The 13239-nt window shown below is 39.1% G+C and overlaps 1 protein-coding gene across 9 annotated transcripts in view; it reads right to left on the bottom strand.

The window, feature by feature from the left end:
• Window positions 1-13239, bottom strand: part of FAM172A (family with sequence similarity 172 member A) — a 503376-nt gene that overhangs the window by 108893 nt on the left and 381244 nt on the right. The window lies entirely within an intron of this gene.

Genomic DNA, 13239 nt, shown 5'->3' with positions numbered 1-13239 from the left:
GTCTCTAGCCTCCTGTCTTCCTCATGTTCCTATTCACCCTTAATAGTATTTATATCAAAATAATCTTTCTCAAACATCATTTTAATCACAGCCCAAGAATCTACAGTGAATCTATTATCTATTGAATCACACTCAATTTTATTTTGGCCTAACAATCATGGCCTTCCAAGATGTGGACTCACTTCATCTCACTCACACCACTCCATTCAAGATACTCTTCCCCCTCCACGTCTCTGAATACTCTCATACTCTTATCATTCATTTATTCAGAAAGTAGATCTTCAGCACGTACTATTTAGACAACAATAGATAGGAAGAATAACTGTGACATGATTTTTGCTCTGAAGCAATTTACAGAGATTTACATCCATGAAAAAACTCAGAACTATGTTATAGCCATAGAACAAAGTGCAAAATTTGTAACTGAATACTAAAATAATTATTTGGGCAATAAATACTATGGACAATTTGAAAAAAAGTGAGAAAGAGAGAAATGATGTTGGCTAAGTTAACAGAGAAGGCTTTGTAGAGGATACTACTGAGGCAGCCGGGTGGTGCAATAGAATGTTGTACTTGGGAGTCAAGGAGAACTCAATGAAATAACAACTATTATCTAACTCACAGCTGTTGTGAGGGAAAAAATGAGATAATATTTGTAAAGTGCTGTATAAACCTTAAAGTGCCATATAAATGCTAGCTATAATATTGGCTTTTAGATCTCGCTAGGATTTGGAAAGGTAGAGAGGGAAGAATAAGATAATTCATTCCATGTCTGGAAACAGTATAAGCAACAGCACATGTAGGGGCGCACTCCCCCAACCTACATCCAGTCATTTGCCAAATCTTGTAAATTTACCTTCATGACATTTCTTAGATTCATACCCTTTTCTCCACTCCCACAAGCACAACCCTAGTTCAGGGTCTCATTCCCTTTGGCCTGGATTATTGCAATAGCCTCCTAATCGGTGTCTCCAGTCTCTTTCCCATCCAGTTCATCTTCCACAGAAGACAACCTGACATGCCTAAAATACAGGTCTAATGCTGTCCGTCCCCAGGTCAGGAAGCTTCAAAGGCTCCCTGTTTCTTCTAGCATAAAATCGAAACTCCTCTATTTGACATTTAGGGCCCTTTACAACTTGGTTCCAATCTTTTTTTCTGGACTGACTTCATATTACTCTTCCTCAAAACTCTATGTTCAAAGAGAACTATATGTAATTCCCCCAAACAGAACATTCTATTGCCCAACTCTGTGCCTTTTCCAAGGCTATCTCTGGAATGGAATGTCCTTCCTAGTTCCTTCTTCCTCCTAAAAGAAGCCTTTCCTGATTGCGCCAATTCTAAGTGTCTCTTCACCCAGAAATTACTTATTTATTTGTGTTTACTTTTCTGTGTAAGTGTTGCCTGTTTCCCATCACTCACCCCTCTTCATACCTCCCCACAGAACGTAGGTTCCTTGAAGGCAGGTAATCTCTTTTTAATCCGTGTACCTCAATGAATGCTACCTAGCAGCAAAGCAGTACGATCTGAATGACTGTATTTAAAGGAACATGTGATGATCAGGAGGTGTGTTTCATCATCTGTTCTTCCTAGGACTAAAAAGAGTCATCGCTATTAATCAGAATTTAGTGGCCTTTTTGTATTGTTTACATTGAATTAATACAATTAACTTGAATATGGTTCTCCTAGCTTTGCTTTCTTCATGAATTTACACAAATCTTCCCATGGCTCACTGAATTCTTCATATCATTGTTTCTTTTTGTTTGTTTGTTTTTGTTGTTTTTGTGAGGCAATTGGGGTTAAGTGACTTGCCCAGGGTCGTACTGCTAGTAAGTGTTAAGTGTCTGGTCTGAGGCTGGATTTGAACTCTGGCCCTCCTTACTCCAGGGCCAGTGCTATATCTACTGCACCACCTAGCTGCCCCCTATAGCATTGTTTCTTATGGTGTAATAAATATTCCATTAGATTCACAGATTACAATTTGTTCACCCATTCCCTAACTGATGTCAATATTTCTGTGATCACAAAAAGTGATTTATGAATATGGCAAAGTCACAAAATCAGATATATGGTACCTTTCCTTCTGTCTTTATACCTCCTTGGGATAAATGCATAATAGTGGGATTGTTGGTTCAAGCAGTAAGAGCAATTTATAATTTTCTTGTGTCATACCAACTTATTTTCCAGAATGATTGGACCAATTCATAGGTGAATGAGTGTACACAGTAAGTTCCGACATGTAACAGAGATACCCAGATGTTCTGTGAGGAACCTTAGTGCAACTAAACATCCTAGAAATCATAGTGACAGAGACGGATGCAGGAGTGGAAGATGTGACAAGCAGCCCTCAATGATTTCTTGTTGAAACTTACCACTTCAACATTATAAATAGAAACTTCAGGTTAGTATCCATTGTACAAAGATGCTAACATGAGGTATGGAGGCCAGTGAAGGAAAACAACAGGTCCATGATCTGGCTTGGAGGACCTTAAGCCTTGTATTAACTCTGACACCTCCTTCCCTCTTTCTGACCATGGAGTTTAGGCCCGGCCCTGACCAATCCCGGTGCAACTTGCCTCTTGAATGGATACAGTAATCAAGTAGGGTAGAATATTCTAGGGGTTTAGGCTACCATCTCTGTACTTATCTGTTGACCCAACTCACAGATGCAAAATATACACCAATGTATAAAGTACTGAACGAAGCCTTAAGTAAATGCTAACCTATGTCCTATACTTGCTAGCAAACTTTAGAGTACAGAGTGGCTAAGGAGGGCTAGTGTGGTCAGAAATTCAGGCCATGAGGAAATCAAACAATACCTTTGCTTTGCTAACTCTGCACTTCCTAAGCATGAGTTTCTTTATCCTTGGGAAAGTTTCTCAAACTTCATGAGAAGAGATTCAATAAATTTGTAGTCTGTCATGAAGTAAATCTAACTCTTGATTTCTTTCTTCCTTTTCTCCCTTCTTCACCTCCTCAACCAGTTATAATGCTTAAAGTTTTAAAAAAGTAGCTCTGGGAGCAGAAGTCTTATAAGATTCCTAATCATCAATCATCTTTGAACCTTTTGGGAAGGGAAGGAAAGTGGTGAAGCATCACTCTCATGTCAATCTTTGGGGAAGTTGGGAAGCTACTTTTGGTGATACCATCCTCCATGAGCTGGTATCAGTCTCAACTTGAGATGCAAAGTATAACTATCCTACCTCCTCCAATCTTCCTTAAGGCCCTTGATAGCTGTGCAGATAATGTTTTTCAATAAAAGTCATTAAGAGATATGTTTTGCATAGGGCGAGGGAGAAAAAGCACTTATATAGATCCTACTATGTGCCAGGAATTGTGCTAAGCACTTTACAAATACTATCTTGATGAATCCTCACAACAACTCTGAGAGTTGGGTGCTATTATTATTCTTATTTTACAGTTGAGGAAACTGAGGTAAACAGAGGTTAGGTGACTTACCCAGGGTCACACAGCTAGTAAGTTTCTGAGACCACATTTGAACTCAGGTGTTCCTGGCTCTAGGCCCAGCACTCTGTCCACCACAACACCTAGCTGCTTAAGATTTATCTTTCTGGTGCCTTCTCACAGGCTTACCTGCTACAAAAATCCATTTAGAGAGCACACACTGCTAAATGTTAGTGATAATGCGTAGGAGAGTCCAATCAACTCTCCTTTTCATTTAAAGCTCCATAAACCCAAAATAAATAAATTCAAAAGCACTCAACAGCTGCTTCTCTTTGAAAGAAATGAATTAGTAAGACAGATAAGTCTTATTAGAAATTTTAGAGTTTGGGTTTTAAAGGTAGCTTCTTATATAAATCATGGTCTCCTTAAAAGTCCCTTGTCTTACTCTTCCTTACTGGTGCAGACACAACAATGCTAATACCTTGTTTCATAGGTTTTGCTGGGTATTGGGGTGGATTCATTTTAGGACAATTCATCTTTCAACTGGCTAGTACAGTAATCACAGAAACAATAACTTGTCTCCAAACACAGAAATCTATAAATCTATTTTGTATGCATTTAATTTCCTCACAAAAGTTAAAGAGATTCTACTGTGTTAAAATCAGAACTTGGATATTTTCAAACGCTCTTAAAATTGAAAAGGAATGATTTGGGGCTTATATTCTAAACATGGGTTAACAAAACTGAGGTATACAAATATGCTAATTATAATTGTAAATTACCATGTTGTTCAGGAAAAGACACATGGTAAATGTCTTCAATCACACAGTTACACTACACCTCTTTAACATTAAAGGGCATCTGATACACACACACACATATAATAGTATGTACACGTACATGCATATATATGTATGTGTACATATACATACATGTGTATCTATACATACACACATACATACACACACACACACATATAGTATATACCAGTGTCTTTCCAACTGGTGTATCCCAACATTCCTCAGACTCAAGTATTGCCTTTCTCCTCTAGGAAGACATGATTTAATAGTAAATTGACTAGCAAACAACAGAAAGATTCATGTTTCATAGCATTCGTTTAGGGTGTAAACTGTCATTAATTTAGCTAAGTTTGTTCACAGCACATAGTATGTAATCAATAAATACTTACTGAATTGACTTTAAGAAAGAGAAGATTAATGGAATATGAAACTAAAATTGTTAGAAAAAAAGAACTATACTGTTTCTTTTAATGCCATTCTTTTACATGACTAGGGTGAAATGGGGAATCTTCACAATAAGAATTAATATTTAGCAAGGAGGCAGCTAGGTGGTGCAGCGGATAGCACACTGAGCTTGGAGTCAGGAAGAACTAAGTTCAAATCTAGCCTCAGATACTTGCAAGCTGTGTGACCTTGGGCAAGTCACTTAAATCTCTGTTTGTTTCAGATTCCCCTGTAAAATGGGAATAATTACAGTACCTACCTCCGAGGATTGTTGTGAAGATCAAATGAGATAATATTTGTAAAGCATTCAGCCCAGTGCCTGGCACATACTAAGCACTTAAAAAATGCTTCCTTTCTTCCAAATGGAGATGTACAAATTATAATGAAATATGAGGAATGATTCAAGAATGTGAATTGGATAGATACCTTCATACTATCAAATCTTTTTTTAGCCTATGGACAGTAAGAGTTCAATAAAAGTCTAAAGGCTAAAAAAAGTCAAATCAGGAGGTATTTACTGATTGTTAGTAAATATGCAATAATATTTCAATTGTCAACATTGAACAAAAATATGGGAGCAACAAGAAAGGGGTACTGGTTAAAAGGGTATTTTGGTTGAAATTTGAAAGAACGACATAAAGTCTTCCCAGACACCATATTTAAGATATCCAGAAAATAGAAGGATTTGAAACATCTTCGCCTGGCTTCCTGGTTTTCTTCAAGTCCTAGATAAAATTCTACATTCTATAGGTGCTTGCCCTCAAGGAGTTCACATTCTAATAAGGCGACAGCATGTAATTAACCACGTACCCACAAGATTACTGGTTGGTTGCTGTCCTTTCTTGAAGAAGACCAAAATGACATCACCATGTTGGAGTCAAGGTACAGTGTGTTCAACTGTGGTTGATCAGATCAATGTGAACCTGGAAGGCTCTACCACAGATATGGCACAAATAGTCCACATAAACATTTGGAGTGGAGATGTCTCTAAATTTGCACATCTCAGATTTCTTTTGAGCTATTGCAATTCTGCTTCACTCACAGGGCATAGCACCTTCTTTGATGTGGGCACACCATGCTGGGTTGTCCTTTGTCAGTGTCTCCTACGTCACGCAATCAATCCCAAAGTTTTTCAGAGAGACCTTGAGAGTGTCCTTGTATCACTTCTCCTGACTTTCATGTGACTACTTGCCTTGTGTGAGTTCTTTATAAAATAGTATTTCAGGCACACATATGCTTGGCATTAAAAAAATGTGGCCATGGGGCAGGTAGGTGGTGCAGTGGATACAGCACCAGCCCTGGAGTCAGGAGGACCTGAGCTCAAATCCGGCCTCAGACCAAACACTTAACACTTACTAGCTGTGTGACCCTGGGCAGTCACTTAACCCCAACTGCCTAAAAATTTTTTTAAAAAAATAAAAAATAAATTAAAATTTAAAAATGTGGCCAACCCATCGGAGTTCTGTTCTTTGCAGTAGAGTTTGAATGCTTGGCAGTTTAGCTCAAGAAAGGAACTCCATGTCTGACACCTTATCTGGCTAGATGATCTTCAGAATCTTCCTAAAACAATCCAAATGGAAGCTATTCAGTTTCCTGGAATGGCATTGGTAACTGTCCAGGTTTCACAGGCATATAACAATGAGGTCAGCACAATGATTTTGTAGATCTTCAGTTTGGTAGACAGTCTAATAGTTCTTTTCTCCCACCCTTTACTTCCTAAACACTGAACTATTTCTGGCAATACATGTGTCAACCTCATCATCTATGTGGACATCCCTGGAAAGTATACTGACAAGGTAAGTGAACTTATCCACATCATTCAAAATTCTCCATTTGCTATAACCAATGATTCCACATATGAAGGGTGTGGTGATGGCTGGTAGAGAAATTGTGTTTTCTTGGTGTCAAATGTTAGGCTAAAATTAGCACAAGCAACAGAGAATCGACCCACACTCAGTTGTATCTCAGCCTCAGAGGCTGCATTGGGTGCAAAATCATCTGTGAACAAAGAAATCAGGCATCAATTCTCCCTCCACTTTAGTCTTGGTTCATAGCCTTTTCAAGTTAAATAACTTGCCACTGGTGTAGTAGCTGCCACTGATGCTGTTTTCATCCTTGCTGAAGGCATCTGGAAATAATGTTGAAAACATCATGCTAAAAAGCATGAAAGCAAGCACATAACCTTGTTTCATTCCATTGGTTACTGGGAGAGCACAAGAGCACTGTCCATTATCCAGAACTTGTGCAAGCATGCTGTCTTGAAACTGGAGTACGATACTGATGAACTTCTCCAGGCAATCAAATTTTGCCACACTTTTCTACAAGCCTTCACTACTGATAGTATCAAAGGCCTTGGTCAGATTGACGAACGTTATAACAGACCTCTGTTCTGCTCCTGGCATTTCTCCTGGAGTTGGGTAGCAAACACCATATCCACCATCTCTTGGCCCTTTCTGAAGCCACACTGGCTCTCAGGGAGACTACCATGTTTCAGGTGAAGGATTAGACTATTAAGGAGGACTCTGGCAAGAATCTTGCCAGTGATGACTAACTGTGAAATTCCCCTGTGGCTGTCACAAGACAATCTATTTCCTTTGTCTTTACAAAGATGGACAATGGAGACACCTTTGAACATGTGGGGAATAACCCACTCTTGTGATATAAGCTAGAAAATTTCAATTAGGTTTTATATGAGCAGTGGACTCCCTGCCTTGTAAATCTCAGCTGGAATAGAATCAGCACCAGGCTCTTTGCCACACGAGAGGGGCCCAATAACATTCCAAACCTCTTCTTCAGTTGGAAGTTTGGTTAGAGAGAGACTGACAACTTGAGGTCAATGACTTCAGCATTGGTTTATTATGGTCCAATATTCTATTCATTGGTTCAATTGTAATTTCTATGAAGATGACTCCTCTAGTCCTGTAGTACCAACTGTCTATTAGATATTTCTCACTGAATATTCCATAGACATCTTAATCTCCAAAGTTCAAAAACATAACTCTTTATCTTTTCTCTCTTAAATCCACCCCTCTTCCCAATTTCCCCATCAAGTATACTACCATCTTTCTGGCTGAATAGGTTAGAAACTTCAGATTCATCCTCAATTCTTTCTCCTCTTTTACTCCCTCCCCCTATATCTAATCTGTGGCCAAATCTTGTTGAATCTACTTTTATAAGGTCTCCCACATGTGTCGCCCTTTTTTCACTCATGGAGTCACCATCTAGTTCAGGCCCTCATCACCTCCTGGCTGCACGAGGGTAATAGCATCCTAATTGGTTTCCCTGCCTCAAAGTCTCTCCTCTCTCCAATCCATCATCCATGCCTCTATCAAAGTGATATCCCCAAAGCACAGGTCTAACTATGTCACTTCCCTGCTCAAAAAGCTCTAATAGTTCCCAATTACATACAGATTAAAATACAAACTCCATTAGCATTCAAAACCCTCTACAATCTGGCTTTAATTTATATTCCTAGACTGGTTTCATGCCACTTTCCTTAATGTACTCCACTTAAAATGGACTCTTCTCTCCCTAACCTTTGTATAGGCTACCCTCCATGCCCAGGATGCACTCCCTCCTCATTTCCACTTCCTACAATTTCTAGCTCCCTTCAAAGCTCAGCTCAATCACCACCTTTCCTTATGTGTCTACTTATTAATTCTCTGGAAATTACTCTGTATTTACTTTGTTCGTGCTTTGTATTTACTTCTTCGTGTGCATGCTGAGTTGTGTGTGTGTGTGTGTGTGTGTGTGTGTGTGTGTGTCTGTGCACGCGCGTGCATGCATGCATGCTATTTTTTTAAAGAAATGACTACAGAATTTAGGTACCAGGTACAGGTCAAGAAAGCAGAGTGGTAGCTGTTTAAGTCAATGGCTCTCTTGATCAAATGTTCTGTTAATAAGGCAGGGGTCACTTTGGACATGGTAGGTCCTAAGAATTCATGCCAGTTGAGACTTAAGGCAAGAATAAGGAGGCAGAGTCCATGTTCCAGTGAAGGTTCCTAAGAGTTGGTTGCAAGACTGCCCTAATGAGGTTCAGGGAATAAGATCAGTAAGCTAAGAAGGCTCTAACAGGTAGTTATTCCAAAGTAGTGAAACAAGTCTCTTGTTGCACAGTGAGAAAAGTCCTAATGACAAATTGCAAGATTTCTATCCTGCAGAGTATTACTGCATACCAGACCAAATAAAGCTTGGGAATAACAATTAACTTTTCAATAACTCATGTAGATTTTAAAGTGAGAGAATACTGATGTCATCATGTGAAGCTTCAGAGGTAATATGCTCCATAAAGAAAACTGACACATGAAGATAAGCTATATGCAGTAAATAACATCAAAGCTATCACAAAGTAGAAAGGAGAATTAAACCAAATCATTGTGGAGCGAGAATCCATATTTTTTCTTTTGAGATATATTGACTGGCCACATAACAATTTAAGTTGTTCCACCCAGAAGAATGCAGAGGATAAAATTTATCTTGTCAGGAACACAGGAGGCATTATATAAATGCTTGTTCCTTTCCTTTCTCTCTTCCCTTCCCCTTCAGATCTTAACAGCTTGGCTAGTCATGAATATCAGCGATATTTTTTTAAAAATTTAAGGAAAACAGGAACAGAGCTGTAGTACTATTTACACTGAGTTTCTATTGCTTTCTTAGGAAAGATTAGAAACAACCACATTAAGTTTTTGTTTTTATTTTTTTAAGCCATTAGTTAAAGTCTTTGTATGCCCATTTTGTCACAATAATTGCTAGGAAATAAGCTCTTGTTGACATGAATTCAATGATATGATCACACAGCAAGAGATGGCAAAGAGCTTTACATTAAACACTGATTACTATAATCTTAATCTCCATGGAATACCAAAGAATGTAGAAAAAAAAAACTCAGCACTACACAGCTTAGTCTTTGCTTATGCCTACAATATCTGGGGAGAAAGGCCAATTTTTCTGTTTTACTACACAGATCTCAGATATTTATCATGACCCATGATGGTCTACTGTCTGAAAGAAGAATTAAGTCTGAGATCCCACAAGTCTTCATCAGAAGTCTTAAAGAATTTATGTACCAGTGTAAGGAAGGAGAAGTTGTACTGAGCAGGGCTGAGCTGAAAGGGACTTTCAGATGAGTCAGGTATTTTAAAAAATATCCATAGACAGTTTAAATGTTTTTATTAGGTGAAGCAGGATTAAAAAAAAACTTTTTAGCTGAGTTTGCCCTTGTTATAGAAGAGAAGCTTTAAAAATGATTTATTTTTATTATATAGAAACATAAAATATAAACATAAATATTTAAAAGTATTTAAACCATTGTCAGGATGAAGTCACTGTCTAGCATGTTAAAATTGCCCTTTGTTTCTGCCTGAGATCAGGAGATGATGCAACCAGTATTAATTAAAAAATTTCTGTCATGCCTCAGAATGAAACATATATAGAATGGAAACTAGGGGTAGGTGTGGGAGGCTAAAACCAATGAAATAATCAATAATAATAATTAATAATCAATAATCCAGTCTGTTATCTTCAGTAAAGATGTGGATGAGAAAGAAAGGCAGTTTTTGTCCAATAAAATATGATCTTTTCAGCACTATGAGAAGTACAGACTGAAGTAGTCATAGGATTGTGGACATTAATTCTACCTTCTCACTTTACAAATGGGAAACTGAGGCACAGAGAGATAAAGGAACTTGTTTAAGGACACACAGCTAGTAAGTATCTGAGTCAGGATTCGAACCAAAGTGTAGGGCAGTTTCAGTGTCACTACATGTTTTATATTTCCTGGAATTTCCTCAAACATCTCTTTAAGATACTAGGAAATGAAGGCAAGCTGAATGAGACTATATACTCCCTTTGAAGCTTTTAGTAGCAAATCAAATTTTACCATCAGCTAAAGTGAAATATATTTGTTTAATAAATAGTATTAATCACTAACTAGGAATAAAAGCACTGACTTTTTTTTAAAAGCAAGAAATAGCATCAGATCAAAATATAACAATATGGAAATTTTCTAATAATAGTAACTTCATCCAAATTCAAAAGATGAAGACTCTGCTTAGTATTTTTTTTTGACACTTGACAAAGTGCTCTTGCTTTTAGAAACTGGTAATCATGAATTTGGTGAGTTCATCAAATAAAAGCCTTCTCAACACTTCCTTACTATGATTTTAAACAACTTAAAAAGCAGATTAACAAATTCTTCAGTTCCCTCTCTGAGCAGAAGGCTTTTATGCTCAAATTTAAATTTCTCTGGCTTGAAAACTGCCAATTGTGCTAATAGTTAATACTCTCAACAGTTTACTCAGCCAGTCTAAATGCAAAAGGTATTTAAGTATTTCCTGATTCCTGATTTGATTTTCAGAAAATTACAATACAGAATAACCAGTTATATAACATACACATACATACACACATATACACACTCTCACACATTCTCCCCCCTGCCCCACACACACTTAAAAATATAAAATACATCTATAAAAGAAAGAAGGACCACTGAGACCAAGGACCATCCATACACCTGGAGAACTGAACTGGCAACAACGGAAGAGTACTGGGATGGTTGGTTCAGAGGCTTACCCAATCTCTTCCTTAGCTGCCATATTCCTAAGCTACTGCTTCTGGCAGGTGTTGAGGGGCTAGATAAAGATCTCACAATTGGCCAGATGGAAGGAAAGTTTCAGATGCAGGTACTTCCCCAGTGCGGCCACGCAGTTCATGAAGATGATCCTGACAAGGCAGCCAAAGCTGCTGTAACTTTCTTGATTCGTCACAGGTTCACAGAGCCCACTGGTGGATTTCAGTGTGTCTTCCCTGGCTGTTGGTGTCCTGACGTCCTGCGGCACCAAGATCCATTGTAAACACACCACACCAGAGGCCGCTGTGATGTAGCTGCATCTTCCTCACCTTGTCTCCAGCCCAGCCACGAGACACGGTAGAACTAGTGTCCCCAACACATGTAAAATGTCTACGCGTATTCTTGATAAAACATTTTCTTCAAGACCCCTGATGCGCATCCAGCTCCCCAATTCCAAACTTCTTCTGGGCCCCAAAACTTTCTTGTCTCCTTCCCATCCTACTCCACTACTCCTCTCCCAAAAGGGGCCACATTCCCAAAACCAAAACGACCAGTTGTAGAGTGGAGGTGCCACATTTTTAGCTGAAGCTGAAGCCCCTGAGTTTCTTGCTTTCAGTCTTAGGGAGACTAACTGGGCCCTGCCAGTCATCTCTTGAGGAAACAGGGGGTGGCCTAGCTCACTGTTAGAAACTGTCTTTGCCACTCTTGGGGCGGCAATGGGAAGGATAAGGGTAATGAAGGGAATTTTTCTTTGGCCTAGCCCTAGACATACAAAGTATACATGAAAATTACTTCATAGCCATGTTTAGGAATAAGGAGCCTTTTTTCCTTCAAATAAAATGACCAATCAGGTTACTATTTCTACATGGTTTGATCCTTTCAGCACACTCTAGAGGTTGTTATGTGCTTCTGCCTCAGGGGTGACAGCAACCCAGACTTAGGCACAATCCCAGTGTGGTTCAGGCACATGGGATCAGGGAGGGAGGATGCTACATGTACCAGAGCTTGCCAGGGAAACCAGGGCCCAATCCAAGCACATTATGCTATCACCTTCTACTTAACCCATACAATGGATACTGTACTATCCTATCTCTCAGATAGACTCAGACCAGACCAGACTGTACTGTCCTCTCAACAGACTCCCTACACCACACACTGAATTCTGACTGTCTTATATTACCCCCTCACTAGAGTGGGCTAATCACCCACCAGCTCCCCTTGGCTGGCTTTCCTGCCTCCCCAGTGCCACCTTATTTGCCACTGACTGGCCTTGCTTGAATGAGTGCATCCTATCCAGGGAGCTGCCAGAATTAAGCCCTTTCATTGTTAACCATTGAGCTGTGGTGTGGTGCAAAGTGTGTGTTTGCCTTTCCCAAATCCACCTTTTCATAGCCTGAGTAGTTTCCATGGGTTTCCTTTCATAGAAGCAGCACAGCTGACCCCTCCTCACTTCTTCCACCACAAGGGGAGATGTCATGGTACTCTAGTGTGGGGGGGAAGTCCCCCAAAGTCATGCCTATTCTGTGTCTTAGGTGCTGCTCCTGCCCTACCCTGTTCCTCACCTCAAACCACTCTGTCTTAATACACAGTCAGGCATCTGGGACCCTCTTTGTTCCTTTGGTATTTATGATTGTGTTTAAAGAAAATAAATATTCCCAGCCTATGTGACAAAAAAAAAATATTCCCAGGGCAATTGTGAACAGTGATGGAATTTTAATCAATCAATCCATAAACATTTATTAAGCACCTACTATGTGCCAGGCACGGTATTGAGGATATAAAAAGGGGCAAACGACAGTCCCAAAAAGTCCGTACCCTTAAGGGACTAATCTAATAGATTAAATTAAACCCAATGATGGGATTTTTAACCCAGTATTCCACAAACTTCCAAATAGGACGTTTTACATTTTGTTTGTCTGCATAGAATTTCTTTTCTCAAGAAGGTTTTTCTCTTTTATGATGCCAGGATTTAAACACACACACACACACACACACACACACACACACACACACACACACACA

Source organism: Vombatus ursinus, unplaced genomic scaffold (assembly GCF_900497805.2).
Source record: "Vombatus ursinus unplaced genomic scaffold, bare-nosed wombat genome assembly UNPS02014774.1, whole genome shotgun sequence".
NCBI classification, from domain to species: Eukaryota; Metazoa; Chordata; class Mammalia; order Diprotodontia; family Vombatidae; genus Vombatus; species Vombatus ursinus.
The sequence above is the reverse complement of the archived record's forward strand: the minus strand, read 5'-3'. Positions and strand labels throughout refer to the sequence as shown.